Genomic DNA, 15754 nt, shown 5'->3' with positions numbered 1-15754 from the left:
GTGACTGGAAGGAGGTGAAAATGATGGGCTTTAGGCCTACAAGAGCTGCTTGGGTGATTGGATACTGCTTCTGTGAAAGGAACTGGGTGGGGTTTTTAAGGGTAATGAGGATGGGGGTATGGTGTTTTGCAACTGAGGGTGTGGAAGTATCCCAAACAGCAGAGTTAACTACGGATAGGGGATAAGCAAAGGTTGCATATTTTAGGGTGGGAGGTTGGAGGAGTAGAAGAAAGCTAGAAGCACTGGAGGGGTCTGGGTGGATGTGTTGGGTACCATGGGGAATGTGGAAGTGGAGAGTAGTATGGAGTTTTGAAAGGATGTCTCTGCCTAGGAGTGGAGTTGGGCATGAGGGCAGGACTAAGAAAGAGTGAGTGAAGGAAAAGGTGTGAAGGGAGCAGAAGAGTGGAGGGGTGGCTCAGGGTTTGGAGACTTGTCCATCAATACCCACAACAGAGACTTTGGAGGACTGGGTGGGTCCTGAAAAATTAGGTAAAGCAGAGTAGGTTGCCCTGGTATCAATTAAAAGATATATTGGCCTACCTGCCACCATCAGGGTTACCCTTGGCTTGGATGAAGAGATGGTAGTTGCCAGGGCATCCATTCCAGGGCACCATCAGTCTTCAGTGGCAAGGCCAATGAGATCCAAGTAGGAAGTTTTGGCCAGCTCAGGAAGAGATGGGGGTGGTCCTTGCAGAGGTCACTCACAGTATGACTTCCAGTGGGTCCTCCGCAGGTGGGACATGGCCTGATGGGCTTACCTGGGTTAGGGCATTGTCTGGACCATTGGCCTTCATTGCTGCACTTGAAACAGGTGCCAGGTGGAGGTGGATTACTAGGAGGCTTCCGTGTGGAGCTGTGGCCCCGTGGGCCTGCAGGGCCCCTGATGGCAGAGGCAAGCGTTTGAAATTCTGCCTGTTTTTGCCTTTTATCTTCCTCCTCATGATTGTTAAAGACTTTGAATGCTAAATTAAGAAGGTCTGGTTGTGTGGTTTGAGGGCTGTCATCAAGCTTCTGAAGCTTGCACTGGATATCAAGGGTGGATTGGGAGATGAATCAAACATTTAAGATAGTGGTTCCTTCTAGGCTGGCTGGGTCTAAGTTGGTATATTTTCTCATAGCTTCAGTTAAACGAGAGAGAAAAAGGGCTGGGTTTTCATCAGGACCTTGGGGGATTTCTGGAAGTTTTCATAGTTTACCACTTTATGGGCACCCTTTTAGAGTCCTGCAAGGAGATACACAATCATGTCTCGATAGCAGTGTCCAGGGGCCCCATCTTGATAACCCCAGTGGGGGTCCTGGCTGGGGACTGCCTCTGTGCCAGTAGGCTGGGTAGGAGCCTGGTGAGGAATTGTATCAGCATGTGCCTGAGCTAAGGTCCAGATACAGTCCCAGTCTTCTGGGGTGAGGATGGAAGACAGGATAATGTAGAGGTCATGCCAAGTTAGTTCATAAGACTGGGTGAAGTACTGAAACTCTCTAATATAAGAGGTAGGATCTTCTGGATATGAACCGAGTCTTTTGTTAATTTGAGAGAGATCAGTGAGGGAGAAGGGAACACAAACTCTAACAATACCTTCAGTTCCTGCTACTTCCCAAAGGGGGCACTCTAGCACAGATGCTGAAGTAAGGGTGGGGCATGGGTCAAAGAAGGCACCTGAGTGAGTATGGACGGGAGAGAAGGAAGAACCAGGAAGTGGTTTCTGTTGAGGGTTTGAAGGGGGAAGGGGGATTCAGTTAATAAGCAGTGGAGAATAGACAGGGATTTAAGGTGGTGGGATGGGTTTATAGGCCTCAGGAGAGGGCAATGAGGGAGGAGAATGGGTACAGGCAGTGCTAGAATTGTCCTGAGGAGAGAACAGTGTAGGAAAAGAAGTGGATACTCTTGGAGGCGGTGCTGGATGAGAAGATGGCAGCTGGGAAGGTGGTGGCTGAGGAGATGGCTGCTGGGAAGATGGCAGCTGAGAAGAAAAAGAGAAGGCTTGGGGGATTAAAGAAGATGGTTAAGAGGGAGAGGTAGGGGCTGGGAGGGGTGCACAGCAGTCTGCTGGATCAAACGACGAAAAAGAGGTAGGGTCGGGAGGAGAAAGGCGATCAGGGTGGCGATAATGGAGAAGGAGGATTTGAATAGGTGAGCAAGAATTGCAGAGGTCAGGTTGTAATTTGAGTGTGAAAAAGGCCTGGACATAAGGAATTTCTCCCCGTTTTTCCAGTTGCTTAAGTCAATTAAAATTTTAAAGTTGAATGTTCCATTTGCGGGCCATTTGGACCCATTATCAAATTCGTACTGTGGCCAAACTGAATTGCCATATAAAAGACAGGTCACTTGGGGCGGATATCTTACCCGAGGCCTAAAGTTTGCAGGTTTTTTATGAGGCAGCCTAGAGGGCTGTCCTTTGGAATGGAAGGCAGGGAATTTCCCATAACAAAGGGTACGCTGGGGAGAACAAGGAAAAGGAGACCGTCCGGGATGGCCTCAGGGAGATGATAAAAGGAGCAATCCTCACTGCTGCCTTTTTCATTCCTAGAACAGGATCAAATGGCTTAGAGGCATCCCCCTAAGACCAGATGATCAGCCAGTGCTTCAAACAAGCAGGAGCCTTCTTGGACCAACGCTGGAGTTTTGGACCAGAGAAACCAAAAGAGGCCGTGAGGATTTATCTCTGTTATCCAGGCTCCCAGGAAACTTACCAGTAGGTGAGATCAGTGACCAATGTGCATGCACAGAGAGGTGACTGGAGGCTGAGGAGCTTCCTTTGTCCAGCTGCTGTGGCCTGTTCTCCAGGGTGGAGGGGTAGGTCCACAGGGGACATGAACCAAAGCCCGTCTCAGGTTTCAGCACCTGATGCAAGACTCTTGTATTGGTTTGAACCCCGAGAACGCACCAACAAACAACACAAGGTGGTGTGGAACAACACACTGTTTTAATGAGCGCCTGGGTGCAGATGGGCTGAGGCCTAAAATCGCATCAGCCCCAAGTGAGAAGGGGGCATGGGTTTTATAGTCTCCTATAAACAGGAAGTGTCTCAGTCTGATATAACTGCTACATGTTACCGAGACGGCCTCTCTCTCTCCATCTCCAGTGGGTATGTGTCTTCCAGCCAGCTCTCTTCCTGCTTTTGCTATCTTGATGATGCACACTGCTGGTGCAAGTAGCCTTGCACCTTGGGACTGGGCCTAAGGAGGGAGGAGTTATTCATTCCCCTGAACTTTCAGGCCCTGGGGGAGAATCTTTCATTTTCTTTATAAATTACCCAGCCTCAGGTATTTCTTCATAGCAGCATGAGAATAAACTAATACAGTAAATTGGTACCGGGAGTAGCGGGGTGCTGCTGTAAAGATACTCGAAAATGTGGAAGTGACTTTGGAAGTAGGTAACAGGCAGAGGTTGGAATAGTTTGGAGGGCTCAGAAGAATACAGAAAAATGTGGGAAAGTTTGAAACATCCCAGAGACTTAGAGGGCTCAGAAGACAGGAAGATGTGGGAAAGTTTGGAACTTCCTGGAGATTTGTTGATTGAATGGCTTTGACCAAAATGCTGATAATGATATGAACAATAAAGTCTAGGGTGAGGTAGTCTCAGATGGAGATGAGAAACTTGTTGGGAACTGGAATAAAGGTGATTCTTTCTATGCTTTAGCAAAGAGACTGGCAGCATATTGCCCCTGTCCTAAAGATCTGTTGAACTTTGAACTTGAGAGAGATGATTTAGGGTATCAGGTGGAAGAAATTTCTAAGTAGCAAAGTGTTCAAGAGGAAGCAGAGCATAAAAATTCAAAAAATTTGCAGTCTGATGATGCACTAGAAAAGAAAGACCCATTTTCTGAGGATAAATACAAACCCACTGCAGAAATTTGCATAAGTAACAAGGAGCAGAATGTTAATCACCAAGACCATGGGGAAAATGTCTCTAGGGCATGTCAGAGACCTTCATGGCATCCTCTCCCATCAAGACTCAGAGGCTTAGGCAGGAAAAATTGTTTCCTGGGCCAGGCCCAAGGCCCCCTGTGCTGTGGGGCCTTAGGATATAGTGCCCTGAGTTCCAGCTGTTTCAGTTCCAACTTTGGTTAAAGGGGGCCAAAGTACAGCTCAGACCATTGCTTCAAAGGGTGAAAGCCCCAAAATGTGGTGGCTTCTACATGGTGTTGAGTCTGTGGGTGCACAGAAGACAAGAAGAGAGGTTTGGGAACCTCCACCTAGATTTCAGAGGACGTGTGGAAATGACTGGATGTTCAGGCAGAATTTTTCTGCAGGAGCAGGACCCCCATGGAGATCCTTTGCTAGGGCAGTGTGGAAGGAAAATATGGGGTTGGAGTCCCCACTCAGAGTTCTCACTGGGGTACTGCCTACTGGAACTGTGAGAAGAGGGCCACCATTCTCCAGACCCCAAAATCGTAGATCCACTGACATCTTGCACCGTGTGCCTGGAAAATCTGCAGGCATTCAATGCCAGCCCATGAAAGCAGCCAAAGTGGGGCTGTATCTTGCAAAACCACAGAGGCGGAGCTGCCCAAAGCTGTGGGAATCCACCTATTGCATCAGCATGACCTGATGTGAGACATAGAATCAAAGGAGGTCATGTTGGAACTTTAAAGTTTAATGACTGTCCTAGTGGATTTCAGACTTGCACAGGGCCTGTAGCCCCTTTGTGTTGGCCGGTTTCTCCTATTTGGAATATGTGTATTTACCCAAGGCCTGTACCCCTATTGTATCTAGGAAGTAACTAACTTGCTTTTTAACAAACAGGCTCATAGGCAGAAAGGACTTGCCTTGTCTCGCATGAGACTTTGGACTTGGACTTTTGAGTTAATACTGGAATAAGTTACAACTTTGGGGGACTGCTGGAAAGGCATGATTGCATTTTGAAATGTGAGGACATGAGACTTGGGAGGGGCCAGGGGCAGAATGACATGGTTGGGCTCCGTGTCCCCACCCAAACCTCACCTTGAATTGTAATAATTCCCACATGTCAAGGGCGGGACTAGGTGAAGTTAATTGGATCACGGGGGTGGTTTTCCCCATGCTGTTCTCATGATAATGAGTGACTTCTCACAGGTCTGATGGTTTTTTAAGGGGCTTCCCCCTTCACACCACACTCATTCTTTCTCCTGCTGCCCTGTGAAAATGTGCCTTCTGCCATTATTGTAAGTTTCATGAGGCTTCCCCAGCCATACAAAACTGTGAGTGAATTTAATCTCTTTTCTTTATAAATTAATTTGTAAATTCTTCATAGCAGCATGAGAATGGACTAATACCAGGTCAGTGAAAAAACTAAAAGATAAACTAAAGAGTTTCTTGAGACAAACAGAAATGGAAACACAGCATACCCAGATATAGAAAATACAGCAAAAGCACCACTAAGGAAGTTTATTGTAATACACGCCTACATCAAAAAAGAAGAAAGGTCTCAAATAACCAATTGTTGCATCTAAAGCCAATAGAAAAACAAGAACAGACTAAGCCCAAAATTAGGAGCAGGAGGGAAATAATAAAGATCACCACAGAGATAAATGAAATAGAGACTATGAAAACAACAGAAAAGATCAACAAAATTAAGAATTGGATTTTGAAAAAGATAAACAAAATTGACAAATCTTTGGCTAAACTAATTGAGAAAAAAAGGAAGACAAATAAAATTAGAACTGAAAAAAGAGACATTACAACTGATACAACAGAAATGCAAAGGATCATAAGAGATATTTATGAACAATTATATGTAAACAAATTAGAAAACCTAAAATAAATAGAAAAATTTATTGACACACACAACCTACCAAGACTAAAATATGAAGAAATATTTTAACAGATCAACAATGAGTAAGGATATTAAAACAGTAATTTTTAAAAGTTTCCCATCAAAGAAAAGCCCAGGACATAGTTGTTTTACTGCTGTATTCTATCAAACACTTAAGGAAATAACACCAATTCTTCTCAAACTCTTCTAAAATATTAAACAGGAGAGAATAGTTTCAAACTAATTATTAAGAGGTCAGCCTCACCTTCACAACAAAGCCAAACAAAGATGTTATAACAAAGAAGACTACGCTCCAATGTCCCCAGTAAACATAAATGTAAAAATCATCAACAAAATACTAACAAACCAAATTCAACAGCACATATAAAGTTTATTCATGGCCAGGTGTGGTGGCTCACACTTGTAATCCCAGCACTTTGAGAGGTTGAGATAGGAGAACCACTTGAGCCCGTGAAGCTGAGGCTTAATGAGCCATGATAGTTGAGGCTGCAATGAGCCATTATTGCACCACTCCATTCCACCCTGGGCAACAGAGCAGCATCCTGTCTCTGAAAAAATAAAACAAAAGAAAAAGAAAAAGGAAAAAGATCATGATCAAGTAGGATTTGTCCCTGAGATGCAAGGATGGTTCAACATACATAGATCAAAAAATGTAATACAACTCATTGATAAAATGAAGTACAAAAACCACATGATCATTTCAATAGATGCAGAAATGGCATTTAAAAAGATTCAAAATCCTTTCATGATAAAAATAAAAATTATCCACAAATTAGGTATAGAATGAATGTACCTCAGCACAATAAAAGTCATATATGACAAATCCACAGCTAATATTATGATCAATGTGCAAATGTTGAAAGTTCTTCCTTTAAGATTTGAAACAAGATGAGGACCCTTCTTCAAAGGCACTTCTATTTAATATAGTACTGGAGGTGCTAGCCAGAGCAATTAGGCAAGAGAAAAATATAATAGGCATCCAAATTGGAAAGGAAGAAATTAGATTATCTTTATGCAGATGAAATGATCTTACATATAAAACCCAAAGACTCCACCAAAAAACTGTTAGAAGCCTGAGCAACATAGTGAGACCTCATATCTACAAAAAATCAAAAATTACTCGAGAGGTGGCACACGCCTGTATCCCAGCAAGACCCTGTCTCAAAGACAAAAGAAAATGAAAAAAATTGTTAGAACTAGTAAGTGAATTCAGTAGTTTCAAGATAAAAAAAATAAGCATACAAAAGCAGTGGTATGCTTATTAGTGGTATGCTGTTAGTGCTATACACTAACAGCAAATAATCTGAAAAAGAAATCAAGAATATAGTTTTATTTTAAATAGCTACAAAAAATAATAAATACTTAGGATAAATTTAGCCAAGGAGCTAAAAAATCTTCACACTGAAACCTATTGAACATAATAAAAGAAATTGAAATAGACACAAACAAAAGGAAAGATAACTCATGTTCATGGATTTGAAAAATTATTATTATTAAAATGTCCATACTACCCAAAGTGATCTAAAGAGTTGATATGGTTTGGCTGTGTCCCCACCTAAATCTTATCTTGAATTGTAATCCTTACAATCCCAATGTGTCACAGGAGGGATCTGTATCATGGAGGCAGTTTTCCCCATGCTGTTTTCATATAGTGAGTGAGGTCTCTTGAGATCTGATGGCTTTTTAAGGGACACTTCCCCATTTGCTCTTGTCTTTCCTGCCACTTTGTGAAGAAGGTGCCTGCTTCCCCTTCTGCCATCATTGTAAGTTTTCTGAGGCCTCTCATCCATGCAGAACTGTAAGCCAGTTAAATCTCTTTTATTTATGAATTATCCAGTCTCAGGTAGTATCTTTCCAGCAGTGTAAGAATAGACTAATAACAAGAGTCAATGCAATTTTTATCAACATACAGATGACATTATTCACAAAAATAGAAAAAAGAATCCTAAAATTTATGCAGAACCAGAAAATACATCATATAGCCAAAGCAACCTTAAGCAGAAAGAGCAAAGCTGGAGGTATCACACTACCTGACTTCAAAATATATAACTATGGTAACCAAAACAGTTTGGTACTGGTATAAAAGCAGACACATAGACCAATGGAACAGGACAGAGAGCCTAGAAATAAATACACATATTTACAGCCAACTAATACTCAACAAAGTTGCCAAGAACACACAATGGAGAAAGAACAGTCTCTTCAATAAGTGATATTGGCAAAATTAGATATTCACGTGCAGAAGAATAAAATTAGACTCTTATTTCACACCATATATAAAAATCAAAATGGACTAAAGGCATACATGTGAAACCTAAAACTATAGAACTATAAGAAGAAAACATAGAGGAAGAGCTCCTTGACATTACTCTGAGCAATGACTTTTTAATATGACCCTAAAGGCACAGGGAACAAAAGCAAACACAGACAAATGGGGTTATATCTAATGAAAAAGGTTATGTATAGCAAAGAAAACAATCAACAGAATGAAGAGGGAACCTACAGAATGGCAGAAAATATTTGCAAACTGTACATTTGATAAGAAGTTAATATCCAAAATATATAAGGAGCTCAAACAACTTGATAAGAAGAAAATAACTTGATTGAAAAAATGGGCAAATTACCTGAATAGACATTTATCAAAAGAAAACATACAATGACTAATAAGTATATTTTTTAAATGCTCAATACCACCAATCATCAGGGAAATACACATTAAAACCACAGTGAAATAGCTCACATCTGCTCAAATTCTATTAACAAAAAGACCAAAGATAATTGTTGTCAAAGATGTGGAGAAAAAGGAACCCTTGCACACTGTTGATAGAACGTAAGTTAGAACAATCATTATGGAAAAGAGAAAGAAATTTATCAAAAAATTAAAAATAAAGATCTTGCAAGTTATCACAACAAAAAAGTGATAAAGGTTTGAGGTGATGGATATGCCAACTACCCTGGTTTGATCATTACACATGTATTCATATAATATATTGAAACATTACATATACCACCATATTATTATGTGTCAATTATAAACAATTTTTTAAATTTCAAAAATAATTAAAAATAGAACTATCATATGATCCAGCAGTTCCACTATGGGGTATAAGAAATAACAATACATCAGTATGCCAAAGAGATATCTGCACTCCTGTGTTTATTGCAATGTTATTTACAATAGATAAGGAATCAACCTGTGACAATAGGTGAATAAAGAAAATATAGTATACACACACACACACACACACACACACACACACAAAATGGAACAGCCTTACAAAAAATAAGTAGTGTCACTTGTGGCAGTGTGGATGAACCTGGAGGTTTTCAAGTGAATATTAAGTGAAATAAGCCAGGAACAGAAAGACAAATAGTGCATATGTGGACTCCAAAAGAACTGATGTCATAGAAGTAGAGAGTAGAATAGTGGTTCTTGGGGTTTTGGTGGCTGAAGGTGGGCATTGGGAAGATGTTGTCAAAAGATAAAAAATTTCAGTTAGACAGGAAAAATAAGTTCAAGAAATCTATTGTATGATATGGTTATTACATCTAATATATATAATATATTAATGTATATAAATAATATATTCAACAATACATTAATAATGTATTTTTGAAAAATAATAACACAGTGAATATAAAACATTCTCACAACCAAAATAACTATGTGAGGCAATGCATAGGTTAATTAGCTAGATTTAGTTGTTTCACAATGTATATATACAGTAAAACATGTTATACATGACAAATACATACAATTTTATCTGTCAATTTAAAATTACATAATACATAAAATACATTCTACATAAAAATACGTAATACATAAAAGAGAAGAGTTACTGCACCAAACAAAAATAAAAATGACCATTTTGATGTTCATCAACAGATGGGTGAAAAATCAAGACTGTGGTATATCCACGCAATAGAATACCACTTAGTAATAAAAGAAAATGAACTATTGATACATGCAGCAACAGGATAATTTTCAAAAACATTTTCAAAATAATTATACTTTTTAAAAATATATACAAGAAAAGAAGTTTACATGACTCATAGTTCTACAAGCTGTACAGGAAGCATAACAGCATCTGCTTCTGAGGAAGCCTCAGGAAGATTTTACTTATGGTGGAAAGCGAAACAGGAGCAGACAATTCACATAATGAAGGCAGGGATGAGAGACAGTGGAGGAGGGGGAGTGCCACACACTTTCAAAACACCAGATCTCGTGTGAACTCATAGCAAGAGCTCACTTGTCACCAAGGGGTTGGTCCAAGCAGTTCATGAGAGATCAAATCCCATAATCCAATCACCTCCTGCTGGGCCCCACCTCCAATACTAGGGATTATAATTTAGCATGAGATTTGGGTGAGGACAAATATCCAAATTATATAATTCTTCCCCTTACCTCCAATTCTTATGTTGTTCTCATATTTCAAAATACAATAATCTCTCTCAATAGTCTCTCAAAAGTCTTAACTCATTCCAGCATTAAATTAAAATTTCCAAGTCCAAGTTCAAAGTCTCATCTGTGACTCATTTCCTTTTACCTATGAGCTTTCAAAACAAGTTATTTACTTCCAAGATATAATGAGACTATGAGTATTGTGTGAACATTCCTGCACCAAAAGAAAGAAAACAGCCAAAAGAAAGGAGCTACAGGCACTGTGTAAGTTAAAAGCCCAGCAGGGCTGTCATTAAATCTTAAAATTCCATAATCTCTTTTGACTCCATGTCCCCCATGCAGGGCACACTGGTGCATGGGGTAGGCTCCCAAGGGCAGCTCTGCCCTTGTGGGTTTGCAGAGTTCAGCCCCTGAGGCTGCCATTATGGACTAGAGTTGAATGCCTGTGGCATTCAGGCAAGCTGCCAGTGGAGCTACCATTCTGGAGTCTAGAGAACAGTGGCTCAATTCTCACAGCTCCACTAAGCAGTGCCCAGGTGAGTACTCTATATGGGGCCTCCAACTCCACATTTCTCTCTGCACTGCCCTAGTAAAAGTTCTCTGTGAGACCTCTGCCCCTGTGGCAGCCTTCTCTCTGGGCACCTAGGCTCTGTTATACATCCTCTGAAATCTAGGCTGAGGACAAGCTTCCTTCATTCTTGCAATCTGCACAGCTGCAGGTTTAACATCACGTGGAAACTGCCAAGGCTTACTTTTGCACCCTCTGGAGCAGAGGCCTAAGCTATACCTGGGCACCTTTGATGTAGGTCTGGAGCTCGGGCACCTGAGATGTAGGAAGCAGCCTCCTGGGGTGGCACAGAGCAGTGACACCTCTGAAACTATTTAGTCCTTTTGGGCTTCTGGGCCTATGATATGAGGGGCTACTGCAAAGGTCTCTGAAAGGCCTTCAAGACCCTTTTCACCTTCTCTTGGCTATCAGCACTTGGTTCCATTTTAATTATGTAAACATCTCCAGTAAGTCTTTTCTCCACAGAATGCTTGAATCCCTTTCCCAAAAAAGCTATTTCTTTCTCTGCAACATGGCCAAGATGAACATTTGCAAACTTTCATGCTCTGTTTCCTGTTAGTAGGCCCTGGTATTGTTATTCCCTTCTTTGTACTCAAAGTTTATCTCCCACTATAAGAGCATGCAGTATTTGGTATTTGGTTTCTTGTTCTTGAATTAGTTCACTTATGATAGTGGTCTCCAGCTCCATCCATGTTGCTGCAAAGGATGAGATCTTATTCTTTTTTATGGCTGCACAGTATTCCATGGTTTATATGTACCCCATTTTCTTTATTCAGTCTACTGTTTATGGGCACTTAGGTTGATTCTGTCTTTACTATTGTGAATAGTGCTGCAATGAACATACAAGTGCATGTGTTATTATGCTAGAACGACTTGTATTCCTTTGGGTATATACCGAATAATGGGATTGCTGGGTCAAATGGTAATTCTGCTTTAAGTTCTTTCAGAAATTGCCAAACTACTTTCCACAATGGCTGAACTAATTTACATTCCTACCAACAATGTATAAGTGTTCCCTATTCTCCACAACCTGGCCAGAATCTGTTATTTTATGACTTTAATAATAGCCATTCTGACTGGTGTGAGAGGGTATCTCATTGCGGTTTTGATTTGCATTTCTGTGATTAGTGATGTTGAGCATTTTATCATATGCAGTTAGCTAAATATATGTGTTCTTTTGAAAAGCATCTGTTCAGTTCCTTTGCCCACTTATTAATGGGGTTATTTGCTTGTTGCTTGTAAAATTGTTTCAGTTCCTTATAGATTCCGGATATTAGATCTTCATCAGAAGCATAGTTTGCAAAAATTTTCTCAAATTCTGTAGGTTGTCTATTTAGTATGTTAGTTTCTTTTGCTATACAGGTGCAATTTAGTTTAATTAGGTCCCATTCATCAATTTTTCTTCTGGTTGCAATTGCTTTTGGCATGTTCATACTGAAATCTTTTCCCAGTCCTATGTCCAGAATGGTATTGCCAAGGTTATCTTCCAGGATTTTTATAGTTTTAGGTTTTACATTTAAGTGTTTAATCCATCTTGAGTCCATTTTTGTATTTGGCATAATAAAAGTTTCAATTGATCCAGTTTCAATCTTCTGTATATGACTAGCCAGTTATCCCAGAACCATCTACTGAACAAGGAGTCTTTCCCCCTTGATTGTTTTTCTTAGCTTTGTCAAAGATCAGATGGCTGTAGGTGTACAGTATTATTTCTGGGCTTTCTATTCTGTTTCATTGGTCTATGTGTCTGTTTTTGTACCAGTACCATGTTGTTTTGGTTACTGTAGCTTCATAGTATAGTTTGAAGTTTGATAATGTGATGTTCCCAACTTTGTTCTTTTTTCTTAGGATTGCCTTGACCATTTGGGTACTCTTTTGGTTCCATATGAATTTTGCATAGTTTTTTCTGGCTCTGCGAAGAATGTCTTTGGTAGTTCGATAGGAATAGCAGTGAATATTTAAATCACTTTGTGTGGTATAGCCACTTTAACAATATAGATTCTTCCTATCCATGAGCATGGAATGTTTTTCCATTTACATGTGTCATGTCCAACTTCTTTGAGCAGTGTTTTGTGATCCTTTTTGTAGAGACCTTTCATCTCCCTTTTAAGCTACTGGAAACACACCCTGGTAAGTTTTTGGATGGAGTGTTATGCAGATGTCTATTAGGTCCATTTGATCAAGTGCTGAGTTGAGGTCCTGAATATCTTTGTTAGTTTCCAGCCTCATCAGTCTAATGTGTCAGTGGGGTGATGAAGTCCCTTAATGTTATTGTGTGGTTCTCTACGTCTCTTTGTAGCTCTCTAAGAACCTGCTTTGTGAGTCTGGGTGCTCCCGTTTTGGCTGTGTACATATTTAGGAGAGTTAAGTCTTCTTGTTTAATTGAGCCCTTTACAAATATGTAATGCCCTTCTTTGTCTTTTATGATATTGTTGGTTTAAAGACTGTTTTATCTGAAATTAGAATACCAAAACCTATTTTTATCTGTTTTCCATTCGCTTGGTAGATTTTTCTTCATCCGTTTATTTTGAGACTATGGGTGTCATTGCATGTGAGTTGGGTCTCTTGAAGACAGCCTGCTGTTGGATCTTGCTTTTTTATCGTACTTGCCACTCTTTGCCTTTTCATTGGGTCATTTATTGTCATTTTCATTCAGAGTTAGTATTGATATGTGCATATTTTTTCCTGTCATCATGAGGTTAGCTGGTTGTTAAGCATATTTGTTTGTGTAGTTGCTTTATAGTTTCACTGGTCTATGTCCTTAAGTGTGTATTTCTAGTGGCTGGTAATGGACTTTCTCTTTCGTGTTTAGCATTTCCTTCAGGACCTCTTTTATGGCAGGCCTGGTAGTAATGAAATCCCTTAACATTTGCTTGTCTAAAAAGGATCTTATTCTCCTCTGCTTATGAAGCTTAGTTTGGGTGCATATAAAATTTTTGATTGAAAATTCTTTTCTTTAAGAATGCTGAATATTGACATGTAGGGTTTCTGCTGAAAAGTCTGCTGTTAGCCTGATGGGGTTCCCTTTTCAGCTGACCTGACCCTTTTCTTTAGTTACCTTTAACTTTTTTTTTTCAATCTTGGAGAATTTGATGAGTATGTGTCCTAGGGATGATCTCTTTGTGTATAACTTAGCAGGGGTTCTCCACATTTCCTGAATTTGAATATGGGCCTCTCTAGCAAGGTTGGAGAAATTTTCATGGATGATATCCTGAAATATGTTTACCAAGATGCTTGCTTTCTTCCCATCTTTTTCAGGGATACTAATGAGTCAAAGATTTGGTCACTTTACATAATCCCATATTTCTGGCTGTTTTTATTTTTTCATTATTTTGTATTATTTTATCTTTGTTTTTATCTGACTGAATTCATTTGGAGAACCAGTCTTTGAGCTCTGAGATTCTTTCCTTAGTTTGGTCTATTCTGCCATTAATACTTGTTATGGCATTATGAAATTCTTATAATATGTTTTTCAGCTCTCTCAAATCATTTTAGATATTTCTTATATTGGCCATTTCATCTATCATCTTCTGTATTGTTTTATTTGTAATCCTTAGATCCCTTGAATTGGGTTTTGACTTTCTCTCCTGAATCTTGATTATCTTTGTTGCTAGCCATATTCTGAGTTTTATTTCTGTCATTTTAGCCATTTTGGCCTGGTTAAGAATGCTTGCTTGAGAACTAGTGCAGTTGTTTTGGGGAAAGAAGACACTAAGGCTTTCTGAGTTGCCACATTCTTGCACTGGTTCTTTCTTATCTGTGTGGACTGATATACATTTAACTGTAGTATAATTGGAATACAGTCAGTAGACTTCTTTTCTGGATGTTTTCATAGGGCCAAGGTTTTGTGCAGGATTTTTCTTTGTAGCTGAATTCTTGTCCTGGGTTTCACAGGGCATTGGCAGGGGACCTATGATCTGTTTCAATCTTCTGAAAGTGTGCAATCCTTGCCCGCTCAAGTGCTGGCTTCACATCTTGGCTTGGCACTCCTGGACTGCACACTGCAGCTCTGGGGCAAGCTCAGGCTTACTGTTCCCTCCCAAGCTTAGAGGCAGCAGGGAGCGGACTTTGGCAGTGGTGGTAGCAGAGAGCATTTCACTTGTCTCTTGGGGATCCACACCAGAGAAATTCAGAGACACTATCAATCAGTGCAGTCAGCCTGAGGTGGGGCAGCTGCACTGTGAGCCTAAGCCATGGGGTCCCTGCCTGGTGATGAGCAGGCGAGGAGGAGAGTCTGAAGGCAACAGTGATGAGGGCTGCAGCAAAAATGATGGCCTGCCTCTCCCTCTGGGAGCTCCATGCCAGGGAAGTACAGAGCTGCTACTGGCCTAAGAACCTAGGTGGGGTTGGTGTGGCTATGCTAGGATCTCAGGCCAAAGGCCCTTGTCCTGAGAGGTGCAGTGGAGGTGAGGCATGCTGTTTCTTGCTGTTCTGCCTCCTGGATTTGGTCCCTTTCATGAAGGTGTGTAAGGGAGCCTGACCTCTCCTGTTGCTTGAGCTTCAGCTGCTAATGCCAGGATTCCTAGGAATATAAGGTTCCCAGGACTCCATGCATGCCTAAGCAGAAGCTCTGTCCAGACTTCATATAGCTCTCTGTGTCAGTCAGGAGGCCCCAGTGGGGACCTCATGGGGGAGTCTCCTGAGCTCAGTGTTGCAAATTTCCATGGTAGAAGTGAGTTCCCAGGGACATTCACTTACTCACGATTTCCCCACAGTGGGGGGACCTCTCCTGGCTCTGTGCCAGTCCTGAGTGGGTGGTTGTCCTGTCTCTCTTTTCTCCATTCTTCATGGATTGAGTTGATTCCTTGATGAATCCCAATGTGTCCACCTGGATGTTCCGTAAAAGAGTTGGTATTTACTCACCACTCTTTCTTCTCTATGTGACAGTGGCACACACTAGCTGCTTCTAGTCAGCCATCTTGGTTCCTCCCTTTCAACTCTAAAATATTCTGAGTGTGTCTTAGCCATCTCTGGCTGCTGTAACAAAATACCATAGACTAAATGGCTTAAAAAAAGGAAAATGCAGTACATATAC

The 15754-nt window shown here is 40.6% G+C and overlaps 1 pseudogene; it reads right to left on the bottom strand.

The window, feature by feature from the left end:
- Positions 1 to 555: 555 nt before the first annotated feature.
- On the bottom strand, positions 556 to 7389 carry LOC129460251 (transcription factor NF-E4-like; annotated as a pseudogene).
- Between the last annotated feature and the right edge of the window lie 8365 nt (positions 7390 to 15754).

The sequence above is a fragment of the Symphalangus syndactylus genome, chromosome 13, assembly GCF_028878055.3.
Source record: "Symphalangus syndactylus isolate Jambi chromosome 13, NHGRI_mSymSyn1-v2.1_pri, whole genome shotgun sequence".
Lineage (NCBI taxonomy): Eukaryota > Metazoa > Chordata > Mammalia > Primates > Hylobatidae > Symphalangus > Symphalangus syndactylus.
This window is presented reverse-complemented; position numbering and strand designations above follow the sequence as displayed.